This window comes from Triticum aestivum, chromosome 3B, assembly GCF_018294505.1.
Source record: "Triticum aestivum cultivar Chinese Spring chromosome 3B, IWGSC CS RefSeq v2.1, whole genome shotgun sequence".
NCBI lineage: Eukaryota > Viridiplantae > Streptophyta > Magnoliopsida > Poales > Poaceae > Triticum > Triticum aestivum.
Genome location: NC_057801.1, coordinates 804,332,842 through 804,347,779, shown reverse-complemented (window position 1 = coordinate 804,347,779; position 14,938 = coordinate 804,332,842). Strand labels below are relative to the sequence as shown.

At 46.6% G+C, this 14,938-nt stretch overlaps 1 long non-coding RNA gene across 2 annotated transcripts; it reads right to left on the bottom strand.

Annotated features, from left to right (window-relative positions):
* Positions 1-833: 833 nt before the first annotated feature.
* On the bottom strand, positions 834-3,714 carry LOC123072553 (uncharacterized). 2 transcript variants are annotated; one of them, XR_006435218.1, is made up of 3 exons: positions 2,394-3,714; positions 1,957-2,035; positions 834-1,815 (listed from the first exon to the last, which is right to left on the bottom strand). It is a non-coding gene; the product is annotated as an uncharacterized lncRNA (long non-coding RNA). The 2 variants fall into 2 exon arrangements; XR_006435217.1 differs by having other exon boundaries at positions 834-2,035.
* Between the last annotated feature and the right edge of the window lie 11,224 nt (positions 3,715-14,938).

Here is a 14,938-nt window from a genome sequence, read left to right as displayed (position 1 = left end):
ATGGCCGGAACTAAAAATCACTACAGAACCAACGGGAATATACTAAACTGCATTTGACATACTACCATAGAATATTTCATCATTATGCATAAACTTCGAGATGATAAATTTGTCAAAATGGAAAGGTGATGAGGAGAATATCAGGTGAGCATGGGAATTACTAAAATAAAACAAAGTGTAAAAATCATCCCAGCTTTTAGTAACAAAATGAGTGGAACATATTATTACTGAAATTTCTGTGGAGATCAAAAAAAGCAATCCGCTTTAGTGCCAACTTTCACTTTGCACAGTTTTTCAACTTGTAATGTAATGTAATCATGTACCCTGAAGGAATAGCTACAAAATTAGAAATAGCTAGCAGGGACACGAAATCATCCTAATAGGTACATCTGATCGTGATTTGTGTTCCAGCTAAACAAATCCAGCCCTTAGCTAGACAATCTAGAAACACGAACCAGCGTTTGATCAGTCAGACTCAAATACACCATTCATTATAGCCCATTCTGCTACCGCCTGTGCTGCCGCTGTGCATGCTTCTACATTTCATGCACTGAAGAGCAATGAGTATGGCAGGGCGCCGGAAGGAATCATCTACAGGGACCTTTGTATCTTCCTTAGCACAGATTTCAATTCTGTAGCAGTGGAATTTGGTCCCAGTTGATGTAATAAGGTAGCACACGCTCTAGCGGTTTTCGGTGCGCATGAGCCAAGCTCTTTTGGCTTGAGGACGAACGGGACTTTGTATGTGTCTATGCACCTGACGATCCAGCTAAGCTTGCAAGTTAATGGAATCATAGTGTTCTAGTTCAGAAAAAAACCTAGAAACACAATTATTCTATAAAGTTTTTCTTATCTCCCGTAGTTCACATGAAACAACACAATTGCACTGAATGGTGAAAATATAACCTACTAACAATGGAATCTGCAAAAGCTTCTTTTATACATCAAGAGTTGCCATTTAAAGGATAAAGATGACTCCTGGGTGGCTACAATATGACGAGGAAAGGATTTGTACTATATATTTTTTATTTTGTAATGCAAATAAGAAAATATTCTAGTTTGTGACAGATACAAATATAGTTATTTTTTCACTTATTGCTTAGGCATTCGTAACATCCATTCATTCCAGGTACCTAATAACAGATTAGGTTACTTATATAAGTTAGACTAACACATCTAGCGAGTCATCAAACTGTTCATGAAAAAAATGCAAGAAGATTGACCTCTAATTGTTTGCAGGCTTTCATCATATATATGATTTAAAGTTACGTGTGCAGTAGTGAGATAGAAATGAAAGAGATACCAACATACATTTTCATGAATATTAGTGAAGTGCAGAGTCCTGAATACCATTTCTTTCTCAATTAGCATGATTACCTGACAAGATCACAAATTGTGTTGCTGAAATTTCAGGACAACATTGAAAAGAGAGGGGATGCAAGAAGAGAACTGCCAAATAAAAAGCCAAAGAAGCTCATCTCATCGCCATATGCCACCTATTTTTTGTCTTGGGAAGAATGGATGAAACAAACTAATACCAAGAATGAAACTTACCTTTGGCCATGATGGATTATTTTGATAACCTAGCACCATGAGACAGTATCATTTTGGAATAGATCTTTTGAATAGATCTTTCAACCAGTGGTTGGTTTGAACTACAAAACAAACATTGACTTCCTCCGAATTCTGAAGTGAAAAGCAAACTTATTGTTTCAGGTACACCTAGCAGTAGCAGTCGCCACAGCTTCCTCCGTTGTGAACCGCTGATGCAGCCTGTTGTAGAAATTTGTAAAACAAATTACCACTTGAACAACTCTGCAAGTAGCAAAATAATATTGTAAGTACTCAAAAGTAAATTGTCTATGCATGTCTGATAGCTGCTGAAAATGGAATTGGAAGGGAAAAAAGGGCACTCTAATCTCCATGTTTTTCCCTCGAAGTCAGGTTAGTCTACACCTTAGCAACACAAATTCAGATCTGCTAGTATTGTTGTAGACATGTACGCAGCTGAAACACTGGGCAGTGTTCCAGGAATCTGTACAATAATATCAAAGGGAAGGTAATTTAAGATGGCATCCAATTAGTTCAGTAGTGCTGAAAATCTAATTAGTTCATGAAGACAACAAAACTTTAAAGATAAGTACATGTATAGTTCAACATTAAGATGAGCAAGTGGAAACAAACTGGCACTTCAAACTGAATATTAACAGGGACAAAACTCTGACTGAACTTGTTCAACTTTTTTAGCAATTCCATGAATGCAGAACCAGGGCAACATTGTTCAAACAGTTTTGGTTAAAACATTTTTTTTCAAACAGTCAATAATTTCAGCTTATAAATCCCCAAAATTTCTCCAAAAAAATAATAATAAGTAAACATGAACATGCTCTTACTTGTGGTTCCAAAATCAAGAAATAAAGATTAGGAGCATATTGGCCGCGTCTCTGTCGGGCATCGTGGCCTCGTATTGGATATCTTTGCTTCTGTACTTTCAATCTGCCGGGTGTCCAAGCACTTACTGGATGTCGTTTGTGTGTGTATTTGAGCATCTAAAAAAAATAAGTCAATGGTCCATCATTTTTAAAGGAGAAGAACAATTATTCTATCGAAGAACATCAGCACATAATTCAACTTGATGTCAACTCCACATGTCCTGGACACCAAATCCATTTTAAGTACACATAATTAAAAGCTGCAAATAGTTCTGTAGTTCTGCTAAAAAGCAAGTTGGAAACTATTATTAGCGAAATATTTCAGCACGTACTCAATGTTTATATCCAAAATTGAAGTATCTAGTTTGTTAGACAAAAAAAATATGCAAGCAACATGATGAACAACTCTCCATAACTTAATTTTCCTAGATACATTGGACTGTACAACATGTTCACTTTTGAAAAGAAATTACACTAGGCCTGAATGCCTACACCAAAGAAAAACTTGAAAAAATTGAAGTTCAACTCCTCATAAGCATAACATCAAACATGTTGTGGGCGTAATATCCAGAGCAGAGGGGCACACATATTTGGGAAGAATGCAGTTGCCGATCCATGAGAGAGAGATAGAGACAATGAGAAAGAGATAGATCCTGATGGAGAGGAGTAGCAACATCAGCCCGTGACCACCACTACAGGGAGAGAGATGAGATGCAGCTCCTGTTATTCAAGGCGATTGTGTAGGAGGCAATGGGCAGGGGGAGGCGAAGTGGTGCGTGGCTGTGGTGGAAAGCCTACCGGCGTAGGCAGGCGGGACGAAGAGCTGGGCAGGTCGCTTTGCACGGCGGCGGCCGACGAGCAGGTGCTGAAGCGGGTGGCGGTGCTGAATGGATGGGAGCAGGTGGCGTATTGGAGGACGGGGTCACGGTTTTTTCTTTTCTTTTTGGACCGACCTGCCTAAACTGGAGCTCGGACTGGCCGCACCCATGGCAGTTTGCCATGGCTGCCGGCGCCGCTCGCTGAACCACCGAGGTAGGAGACGCGCGAGTGGACAGCTAGGTGAGACGTGGCCGCGCGTGGGCAGTGCATCGGGAGGAGCAGGTGGTCTGCGGCGCGGCGACGGGAGCTCGGGGCAATGGAGGACGATGAGGGGAGGGGGATGAAGAGGGCGGACCTGAGCAGGCAACGGAGACATTGACGGTGCTCGGGGCGGAGTAGCACCCGGCGGCGAGCGGCCATGCGGCCTGAAATTGGGGATCGTGGGTGGCCGGTTGGGATAGGCGATGGCATCTGAAGAACAGGAAAACGAAGCGGCACGCTAACTTACGGATAATGGTGACCAGGATTGCGGGTTTATTTCCATAAAACTCAAGGGGGTTTCTGTAAATTTGTTAACGGTGAACCCGGAGACCCAATCCGTGCTTTATTATTAAATAATATATATATATATATATATATATATATATATATATATATATATATATATATATATATATATATATTAGGGAGAGATAAAGGAAATCATTTGGTTCGTATCTGACAAACGAACTCCCACCAGCAACAACTATGACAACGCACAGGCACCCCCAAGATCATGCATACCAGCAACGCACACGCACAGCTTTATAGCAAGCGCAGGATCTAGGAAGCCCAGGCCGGGTCAAGATTAACTACTAAGGTCGTCTTATTAAGAGCATCTCCACTCGCTGCCCCCCCCTCCCCCCACCTAGCGCATAGGCCGGCGCTCTTTTGGACGCTCCCGGCGATTTTTACGCCCTGGGGGCGATCAAGGCCCTAGCCACGCCCCCAAGGCGCAGCATATTCAAACTTGGTCCGTTCCTGCTCCAAAAAAAGCCATAACCGGCGATCGGCGCAACAATTTGGCGATCATCACCGTGCCACAGTTCAGCGATCAAATGAAAAGTTCGGCGCACAAAAAGAAAGGACACACAAGGAATGCATCATCAAACGGCAGGGTCGGCCTCCGGCGTTTGAAGGGTCGGCGTCGGCGTGCGCGGGCTGGGCGGCGTCGGCGCGGCTTCTGGGCTGGGCGGCGCGGCGTCTGTGCTACTGGGCGTCGCGGAGGCATCACCACTCGGGCTTGGCTGCGGCGTTGGCGTCGGCGTGGGAGTTGGCGTCGGCGTCGGCGTCGCCGGTATCTGGTTCAAGATGAGGCCGCGCTTCGCCAGGTGATGATGCCTCCGCTCTGGAGCATGTTTGCGCCGCCCATCAAGAAAGTCAGGTCAGTGTTCCTGTTCTTCGCGGCGACGTTGGTCTGGAGCAAGTTGATGTTTCTACCGAGGAGACATGAGAGGACTGCCGGCTATCAACAAAGCCATTGTGTCGCTCCTGCCAAGAAAGATGGTGCGGTAGACATCCGAGACTTCCGGCCAGTTAGCCTCATCCACGGAACGATAAAAATCTTTGACAAGACTTTGTCAAACAGACTTGCGCCTGACTTGCCATCGCTTGTTGGAATGCACCAAAGTGCCTTCGTGAAGGGTAGATTGATCCATGAGAACTTCATGCTCGTGCAAGGCACGTCACGTCGGCTACATGCACTAAAGGAGGAGGCTGTAATGTTGAAATTGGGTATCTCGAAGGCGTTTGACTCGGTGCACTGGCCTTTTCTCCTAGAAGTAATGCGAATTATGGGCTTCGGGCCTAATTGGCTTGCGTGGATTTGTGGCCTGCTATCTACCTCTTCCACGAGGATCATGGTAAACCGAGCTCCAGGAGGACCCATATACAATTGCAAGCATGGGCGGATTTAGGCCCCACGCAGAAGGGGCAGCGGCCTGGGGCGTGAGGCCCATGTCCTTCATACACTTATGCACTGTAGCTACAGCAAATTGCTACAGTCAACAGAGCTGTCTGGGCCTTGGCCCAGTTCGCCTGGGCCTTGGCTCATTCCTGGGTCCGCCACTGAGCCCCACTATCACCGATGCTTTTCATGTTAATCATGGAGCCGCTACAACAGATGTTTGAACTTGCGACCTCACGTGGAATCATGGCTCCACTTGCACGGAGGGGAATGAAACACCGCCTGTTGATGTTTGCCGATGGCATCATGATCTTCGCCAAGCCATTTGATCAAGACCTACAAGCATGCTCCTCGCTTCAATGAATCTTTGGTGGCGCTTCAGGATTACTTGTGAACCTTACCAAAAGTGCAACCTACCCGATCCGTTGCCCTTCGGACACTCGTGATAGGGTGGTGGCAACCATAGGATGCCCAAGCGGCACGTTCCCTAGCAAGTATCTTGGCTTGCCACTCACTATCCATAAGCAATCTGCTACTCAACTCTCGGGCCTGGTGGATCAACTTGCGGCAGCCTTACCAACGTGCAAGGCAGCCGGCATGTCAAAGAGCGGGCGCCTACTGTTAGTCAAATCGGTTCTATGTGCAATGCCTCTTCACGCCATTCTTGCATGGACATACCACACAAGACGATTGCGGCGATGAACAAGATCTGTCGGGGTTTCCTCTCGTGCACTAAGGCAACGGCAAATGGTGGACAATGCTCTGTTGCATGGGAGACAATATGTACACCTATGTGGGCTGGAGGCCTGAGCATCCCACACCTCGAATGGCTAAACATAGCGATGCAATCAAGATGGCCGTGGCTCCAGAGATCAGACCCCTCAAGGCCATGGGTGGAATTTAGGATTGGTGTGCCAAGACAATCGCTACAGCTATACCAAGCTGCTGCCCTATCTAAAGTTAGGAATGGAAGGCATACACTGTTTTGGGAAGAAAGATGGTTGCAAGGGGAGCGGGTGCAAGAGCTCACGCCGGGCCTATATGGTCGAGTAAAGAGGAAGACTGTTGGAAATATGCCTTAGAGGCAATAATAAAATGGTTATTATTGTATTTCCTTGTTCATGATAATTGTCTATTATTCATGCTATAATTGTATTGACCGGAAACCGCAATACATGTGTGAATACATAGACCACAACATGTCCCTAGTGAGCCTCTAGTTGACTAGCTCGTTGATCAACAGATGGTCATGGTTTCCTGACCATGGACATTGGATGTCATTGATAACGGGATCACATCATTAGGAGAATGATGTGATGGACAAGACCCAATCCTAAGCCTAGCACAAGATCGTGTAGTTCGTATGCTAAAGCTTTTCTAAATGTCAAGTATCTTTTCCTTAGACTATGAGATTGTGCAACTCCCGGATACCGTAGGAATGCTTTGGGTATACCAAACGTCACAACGTAACTAGGTGGCTATAAAGGTGCACTACGTGTATCTCCGAAAGTGTCTGTTGGGTTGGCACGAATCGAGACTGGGATTTGTCACTCCGTGTGACGGAGAGGTATCTCTGGGCCCACTCGGTAGGACATCATCATAATGTGCACAATGTGATCAAGGAGTTGATCATGGGATGATGTGTTACGGAACGAGTAAAGAGACTTGCCGGTAATGAGATTGAACAAGGTATCGGTATACCGACGATCGAATCTCGGGCAAGAACTATACCGGTAGACAAAGGGAATTGTATACGAGATTGATTGAATCCTTGACATCATGGTTCATCCGATGAGATCATCGTGGAACATGTGGGAGCCAACATGGGTATCCAGATCCCGCTGTTGGTTACTGGCCGGAGAGTTGTCTCGGTCATGTCTGCATGGTTCCCGAACCCGTAGGGTCTACACACTTAAGGTTCGATGACGCTAGGGTTATAGAGAAGGTGTGTGCGCGGTTACCGAATGTTGTTCGGAGTCCCGGATGAGATCCCGGATGTCACGAGGAGTCCTGAAATGGTCCGGAGGTGAAGATTGATATATTGGACGAAGGGTTTTGGAGTCCGGAAGTGTTCCGGAGGTACCGGGTGATGACCAGCATGACCGAAAGGTGTTTCAGGAGCCCCGGCAAGTGTTGGGGGGGCTTCATGGGCCAAGGGGAGGGGGCAAACCAGCCCACTAAGGGGTTGTGCGCCCCCCTCACCTATTCCGACCTGACGAGGGGGTTTGGGGCGCCCCATCTAGGGTTCCCACCTCCTGGCTTGGGGGCCAAGTCACCCAAAGGGGAGATCTCATCTGCCCTGGCCGCCGCCCCCCCTAGGGGAAACCCTAGGGCACCTCCGCCTCTCCCTTCCTCCTATATATAGTGGAGGTTTTGGGGCTGCCCAACACATGAGTCTCTCTCTCCCAAGGCGCAGCCCTACCTCTCTCCCTCCTCGTCTCTCGTAGTGATTGGTGAAGCCCTGCTGGAGTACCGCGCTCCTCCACCACCACCACGTCATCGTGTTGCTGCTGGACGGAGTCTTCCCCAACCTCTCCCTCTCTCCTTGCTGGATCAAGGCATGGGAGACGTCACCGGGCTATATGTGTGTTGAACGCGGAGGCGCCGTTGTTCGGCGCTTATATCGGAATCGAACGCGATCTGAATCGCCACGAGTACGACTACCTCATCCGCGTTCGTGCAACGCTTCTACTTCGCGATCTTCAAGGGTATGAAGATGCACTCCCTCTCTCTCTCTCGTTGCTAGTCTCTCCATAGATTGATCTTGGTGATGCGTAGAAAATTTTGAATTTCTGCTATGTTCCCCAACAGTGGCATCATGAGCTAGGTCTATTGCGTAGATTCTATGCACGAGTAGAATACAAGTTGTTGTGGGCGTTGATTTTGTTCAATATACTTACCGTTACTAGTCCTATCTTGTTTCGACGGTATTGTGGGATGAAGCGGCCCGGACCGACCTTACACGTACACTTACGTGAGACAGGTTCCACCGACTGACATGCACTTGTTGCATAAGGTGGCTAGCGCGTGCCAGTCTCTCCCACTTTAGTCGGATCGGATTCGATGAAAAGGGTCCTTATGAAGGGTAAATAGCAATTGGCATATCACGTTGTGGCTTTTGCGTAGGTAAGAAATGTTCTTGCTAGAAACCCATAGCAACCACGTAAAACATGCAAACAATAATTAGAGCACGTCTAACTTGTTTTTGCAGGATATGCTATGTGATGTGATATGGCCAAAAAGGATGTGATGAATGAAATATATGTGATGTATGAGAATGATCATATTCTTGTAATAGGAATCACGACTTGCATGTTGATGAGCATGACAACCGGCAGGAGCCATAGGAGTTGTCTTTATTTATTGTATGACATGCGTGTCACTGAATAACGCCATGTAATTACTTTACTTCATTGCTAAACCGTTAGCCATAGTAGTAGAAGTAATAGTTGGCGAGACAACTTCATGGAGACACGATGATGGAGATCATGGTGTCATGCCGGTGACGATGATGATCATGGAGCCCCGAAGATGGAGATCAAAAGGAGCATAATGATATTGGCCATATCATGTCACTATTTGATTGCATGTGATGTTTATCATGTTTATGCATCTTATTTGCTTAGAACGACGGTAGTAAATAAGATGATCCCTAATAATAATTTCAAGAAAGTGTTCCCCCGAAGTGTGCACCGTTGTGAAATATCATTGCTTCGAAGCACCACGTGATGATCGGGTGTGATAGATTCTAACGTTCACATACAATGGGTGTAATTAAGCCAGATTTACACACGCGAAACACTTAGGTTGACTTGACGAGCCTAGCATGTACAGACATGGCCTCGGAACACAAGAGACCGAAAGGTCGAACATGAGTCGTATAGTAGATACGATCAACATGAAGATGTTCACCGATGATGACTAGTCCGTCTCACGTGAAGATCAGACACGGCCTAGTTGACTCGGATCAGGTATCACTTAGATGACTAGAGGGATGTCTATCTGAGTGGGAGTTCATCAAATAATGCGATTAGATAAACTTAATTATCATGAACATAGTCAAAAAGGTCTTTACAAATTATGTCGTAAGCTCGCGCTTTAGTTCTACTATTTAGATATGTTCTTAGAGAAAATATGTTGAAAGTTGATAGTAGCAATTATGCGGACTGGGTCCGTAAACTGAGGATTCTCCTCATTGCTGCGCAGAAGGCTTATGTCCTTAATGCATCGCTCGGTGTGCTAAACCTCGAACGTCGTTTGTGGATGTTGCGAACATCTGACATACACGTTTTGATGACTTCATGATAGTTCAGTAATGTTAAACGGTTTAGAATTGTGGCGCCGAAGACGTTTTTGAAAGGTCGCGGAACATATGGGTGTTGGGGAACGTAGTAATTTCAAAAAAAAATCCTACGCACACGCAAGATCATGGTGATGCATAGCAACGAGAGGGGAGAGTGTGTCCATGTACCCTCGTAGACCGAAAGCGGAAGCGTTATGACAACGCGGTTGATGTAGTCGTACGTCTTCACGATCCGACCGATCCAAGTACCGAACGTACGGCACCTCTGAGTTCAGCACACGTTCAGCTCGATGACGATCCCCGGACTCCGATCCAGCAAAGTGTAGGGGATGAGTTCCGTCAGCACGATGGCATGGTGACAATGATGATGTTCTACCGGCGCAGGGCTTCGCCTAAACTCCGCGACGATATGACCGAGGTGGAATATGGTGGAGGGGGGCACCGCACACGGCTAAGGAACGATCACGAAGATCAACTTGTGTTGTTGTGTCTAGAGGTGCCCCCCTGCCCCTGTATATAAAGGAGCGAGGGGGAGGGGTCGGCCGGCCAGGAGGGGCGCGCCAGGAGGAGTCCTCCTCCCACCGGGAGTAGGACTCCCCCCTTCCTTGTTGGAGTAGGAGAGAAGGAAAGAGGGGGAGAGGGGGAAGGAAAAGGGGGCTGCACCCCTTGTCCAATTCGGACCAGAGGGGGGCTGCGCACCTCCTTCCTTTCGGCCTCTCTCCTCTATTCCCGTATGGCCCAATAAGGCCCATATACTCCCCGGCAAATTCCCGTAACTCTCCGGTACTCCGAAAAATACCCGAATCACTCGGAACCTTTCCGAAGTTCGAATATAGTCGTCCAATATATCGATCTTTACGTCTCGACCATTTCGAGACTCCTCGTCATGTCCCCGATCTCATCCGGGACTCCGAACTCCTTCGGTACATCAAAAATCATAAACTCATAATATAACTGTCATCGAAACCATAAGCGTGCGGACCCTACGGGTTCGAGAACTATGTAGACATGACCTAGAACTATTCTCGGTCAATAACCAATAGCGGAACCTGGATGCTCATATTGGCTCCCACATATTCTACAAACATCTTTATCGGTCAAACCGCATAACAACATACGTTGTTCCCTTTGTCATCGGCATGTTACTTGTGCGAGATTCGATCGTCGGTATCCAATACCTAGTTCAATCTCGTTACCGGCAAGTCTCTTTACTCGTTACATAATACATCATCTCGCAACTAACTCATTAGTCACATTGCTTGCAAGGCTTATAGTGATGTGCATTACCGAGAGGGCCCAGAGATACCTCTCCGACAATCGGAGTGACAAATCCTAATCTCGAAATATGCCAACCCAACATGTACCTTCGGAGACACCTGTAGAGCTCCTTTATAATCACCCAGTTACGTTGTGACGTTTGGTAGCACACAAAGTGTTCCTCCGGTAAACGGGAGTTGCATAATCTCATAGTCATAGGAACATGTATAAGTCATGAATAAAGCAATAGCAACATACTAAACGATCAAGTGCTAAGCTAACGGAATAGGTCATGTCGATCACATCATTCTCCTAATGATGTGATCCCGTTAATCAAATGACAACTCATTTGTCCATGGCTAGGAAACATAACCATCTTTGATAAACGAGCTAGTCAAGTAGAGGCATACTAGTGACACTATGTTTGTCTATGTATTCACACATGTATTATGTTTCTAGTTAATACAATTCTAGCATGAATAATAAACATTTATCATGATATAAGGAAATAAATAATAACTTTATTATTGCCTCTAGGGCATATTTCCTTCAATGGGATGTTCCAAGGGCTGAAATTGGGATTTCAGGCTCGTGCGCACGTCAAGAGGTATGAGACCTCCGACGAGTTTCTTAGCCTACAAACTAAGAGAGAAAATCTCAATCGTTGAGCTTGTACTCAGATTGTCTGGGTACAACAATCACTTGAATGGAGTGGGAGTTAATCTTCCAGATGAGATAGTGATGTTTCTCCAAAGTCATTGCCACCAAGCTACTAGAGCTTCGTCATGAACTATAACATATCAGGGATAGATATGATGATCCTTGAAATATTCGCGATGTTTGACACCGCGAAATTAGAAATCAAGAAGGAGCATCAATTGTTGATGGTTAGTGAAACCACTAGTTTCAAGAAGGCCAAGGGCAAGAAGGAATACTTCATGAAACGACAAATCAGTTGCTGCTCCAGTGAAGAAACCCAGGATTGAACCCAAACCCGAGACTAAGTGCTTCTGTAATGAGGGAACAGTCACTGAAGCAGAACTACCCTAGATACTTGGTAGATGAGAAGGCTGGCAAGGTTGACAGAAGTATATTGGATATACATTGTATTAAATGTGTACTTTACTAGTACTCCTAGTAGCACCAGGGTATTAAGATACCGGTTTGGTTGCTAAGTGTTAGTAACTCGAAATAAAAGAGCTATGGAATAAACGGAGACTAGCTAAAGGTGAGATGACGATGTGTGTTGGAATTGTTTCCAAGGTTGATGTGATCAAGCATCGCATGCTCTCTCTACCATCGAGATTGGTATTAAACCTAAATAATTGTTATTTGGTGTTTGCGTTGAGCATAGACATGATTGGATTATGTCTATCGCATTACGGTTATTCATTTAAGGAGAATAATGGTTACTCTGTTTGTTTGAATAATACCTTCAATGGTCTTGCACCTAAAATGAATGGTTTATTGAATCTCGATCGTAGTGATACACATGTTCATGCCAAAAGATATAAGATAGTAATGATAGTACCACATACTTGTGGCACTGCCATTTGAGTCATACTGGTATAAAAAGCATGAAGAAGCCCCATGTTGATGGATCTTTGGACTCACTCGTTTTGAAAAGACTGAGACATGCAAACCATGTCTACTGGTATATATGCATGAAGAAACTCCATACAGATGGATCTTTTGGACTCACTTGATTTTATTCACTTGAGACATGCAAATCATACCACATGGGCAAGATGACTGAAAGGCCTCGTTTTCAGTGAAATGGAATAAGAAAGCAACTTGTTGGAAGTACACATTTTGATGTGTGCAGTCAAATGAGTGCCGAGGCACGCAGTGGATGTCGTTGTGTTCTTACTTCACAGATGATTTGAGTAGATGCTGAGGATATTTACTTGATGAAACACTCTCGGATACCGTAGGAATGCTTTGGGTGTACCAAACGTCACAACGTAACTGGGTGGCTATAAAGGTGCACTACGTGTATCTCCGAAAGTGTCTGTTGGGTTGGCACGAATCGAGACTGGGATTTGTCACTCCGTGTGACGGAGAGGTATCTCTGGGCCCACTCGGTAGGACATCATCATAATGTGCACAATGTGATCAAGGAGTTGATCACGGGATGATGTGTTACGGAACGAGTAAAGAGACTTTCCGGTAACGAGATTGAACAAGGTATCGGCATACCGATGATCGAATCTTGGGCAAGTACTATACCGGTAGACAAAGGGAATTGTATACGGGATTGATTGAATCCTTGACATCGTGGTTCATCCGATGAGATCATCGTGGAACATGTGGGAGCCAACATGGGTATCCATATCCCGCTGTTGGTTATTCGCCGGAGAGTTGTCTCGGTCATGTCTGCATGGTTCCCGAACCCGTAGGGTCTACACACTTAAGGTTTGATGACGCTAGGGTTATAGGGAAGGTGTGTACGCGGTTACCGAATGTTGTTCGGAGTCCTGGATGAGGTCCCGGATGTCACGAGGAGTCCCGGAATGGCCCGGAGGTGAATATTGATATATTGGACGAAGGGTTTTGGAGTCCGGAAGTGTTCCGGAGGTACCGGGTGATGACCAGCATGACCGAAAGGTGTTTCAGGAGCCCCGGCAAGTGTTGGGGGGGCTTCATGGGCCAAGGGGAGGGGGCAAACCAGCCCACTAAGGGGTTGTGCGCCCCCCTCACCTATTCCGACCTGACGAGGGGGTTTGGGGCGCCCCATCTAGGGTTCCCACCTCCTGGCTTGGGGGCCAAGTCACCCAAAGGGGAGATCTCATCTGCCCTGGCCGCCGCCCCCCCCCCCTAGGGGAAACCCTAGGGCACCTCCGCCTCTCCCTTCCTCCTATATATAGTGGAGGTTTTGGGGCTGCCCAACACATGAGTCAGCCCTACCTCTCTCCCTCCTCGTCTCTCGTAGTACTTGGTGAAACCCTGCTAGAGTACCGCGCTCCTCCACCACCACCACGCCGTCGTGCTGCTGCTGGGCGGAGTCTTCCCCAACCTCTCCCTCTCTCCTTGCTGGATCAAGGCACGGGAGATGTCACCGGGCTGCACGTGTGTTGAACGCGGAGGCGCCGTTGTTCGGCGCTTATATCAGAATCGACCGCGATCTGAATCGCCACGAGTACGACTACCTCATTCGCGTTCTTGCAACGCTTCCGCTTCACGATCTTCAAGGGTATGAAGATGCACTCCCTCTCTCTCTCGTTGCTAGTCTCTCCATAGATTGATCTTGGTGATGCGTGGAAAATTTTGAATTTCTGCTACGTTCGCCAACAAAGACACGCGAAGAACGCACAGTGCACCAGGCGATACCTGACAATGCTTAGGCGAGAGATATTGGACCAGACCTCACACCGACTTTGCTTTAGGATTACTTCACCCTCTGGACCGCGATCACGAGATAAGAGATACAGCAGGATTAGCAAGACTCCATCGCATGGGCATGGGAGATAAATGGTCACTTCTCGACCAGATCAGGGTACGCGTCTAGGTTCTGGGGCAGGAGGTGGCGCCAACCGCGACGTTTGCATGGAAATCAAGAGCCCCTCTACACTGTAGATTCTTCACTTGCCTGGCTCTACGGAACAGATGCTGGATTTCGGACCGCCTTGCTCAGAGGGGACTGGATCACCAAGAAGCATGCCCTTTCTGCGACCAGGAAGAAGAAACGATAAACCACCTCCTACTTGGTTGTGTGTTCACGCGCGAGGTCTGGAAAATCATCTGCCAGGCACTCGACAAGCAAGACTGGATTCCATCGGGAGGGGAGAAGCTTCCAGAATGGTGCCAAAGCAAGATTGGCACCCGGCGCAATGGAAAGGACGACACAGCAATAATCATCCTGGTTCTCTGGGAATTGTGAAAACACTGAAATGCGATTGTATTTGATGGAGTAGTGCCGTCGATAAGCTTTATAGTTGATAGGATAGAAGGAGAAACAAGGATATAGAAGCAGGCAGCGCTAACCAAAGGAGATGTAGCCCACTTCTTGGAAGATTTATCAACATGGGCTACGCCGAGGAGATACACTAGACAACGCTAGGGCGGATTTGGGCACATGTAATATGCAGCTCAATTGTGGAAGGGCTCTTCACCCCACTCCTTTCTTTAATATATACTCCCTCCATTCCTAAATATAAGTCTTTTTGGAGATTGCCAATGGAC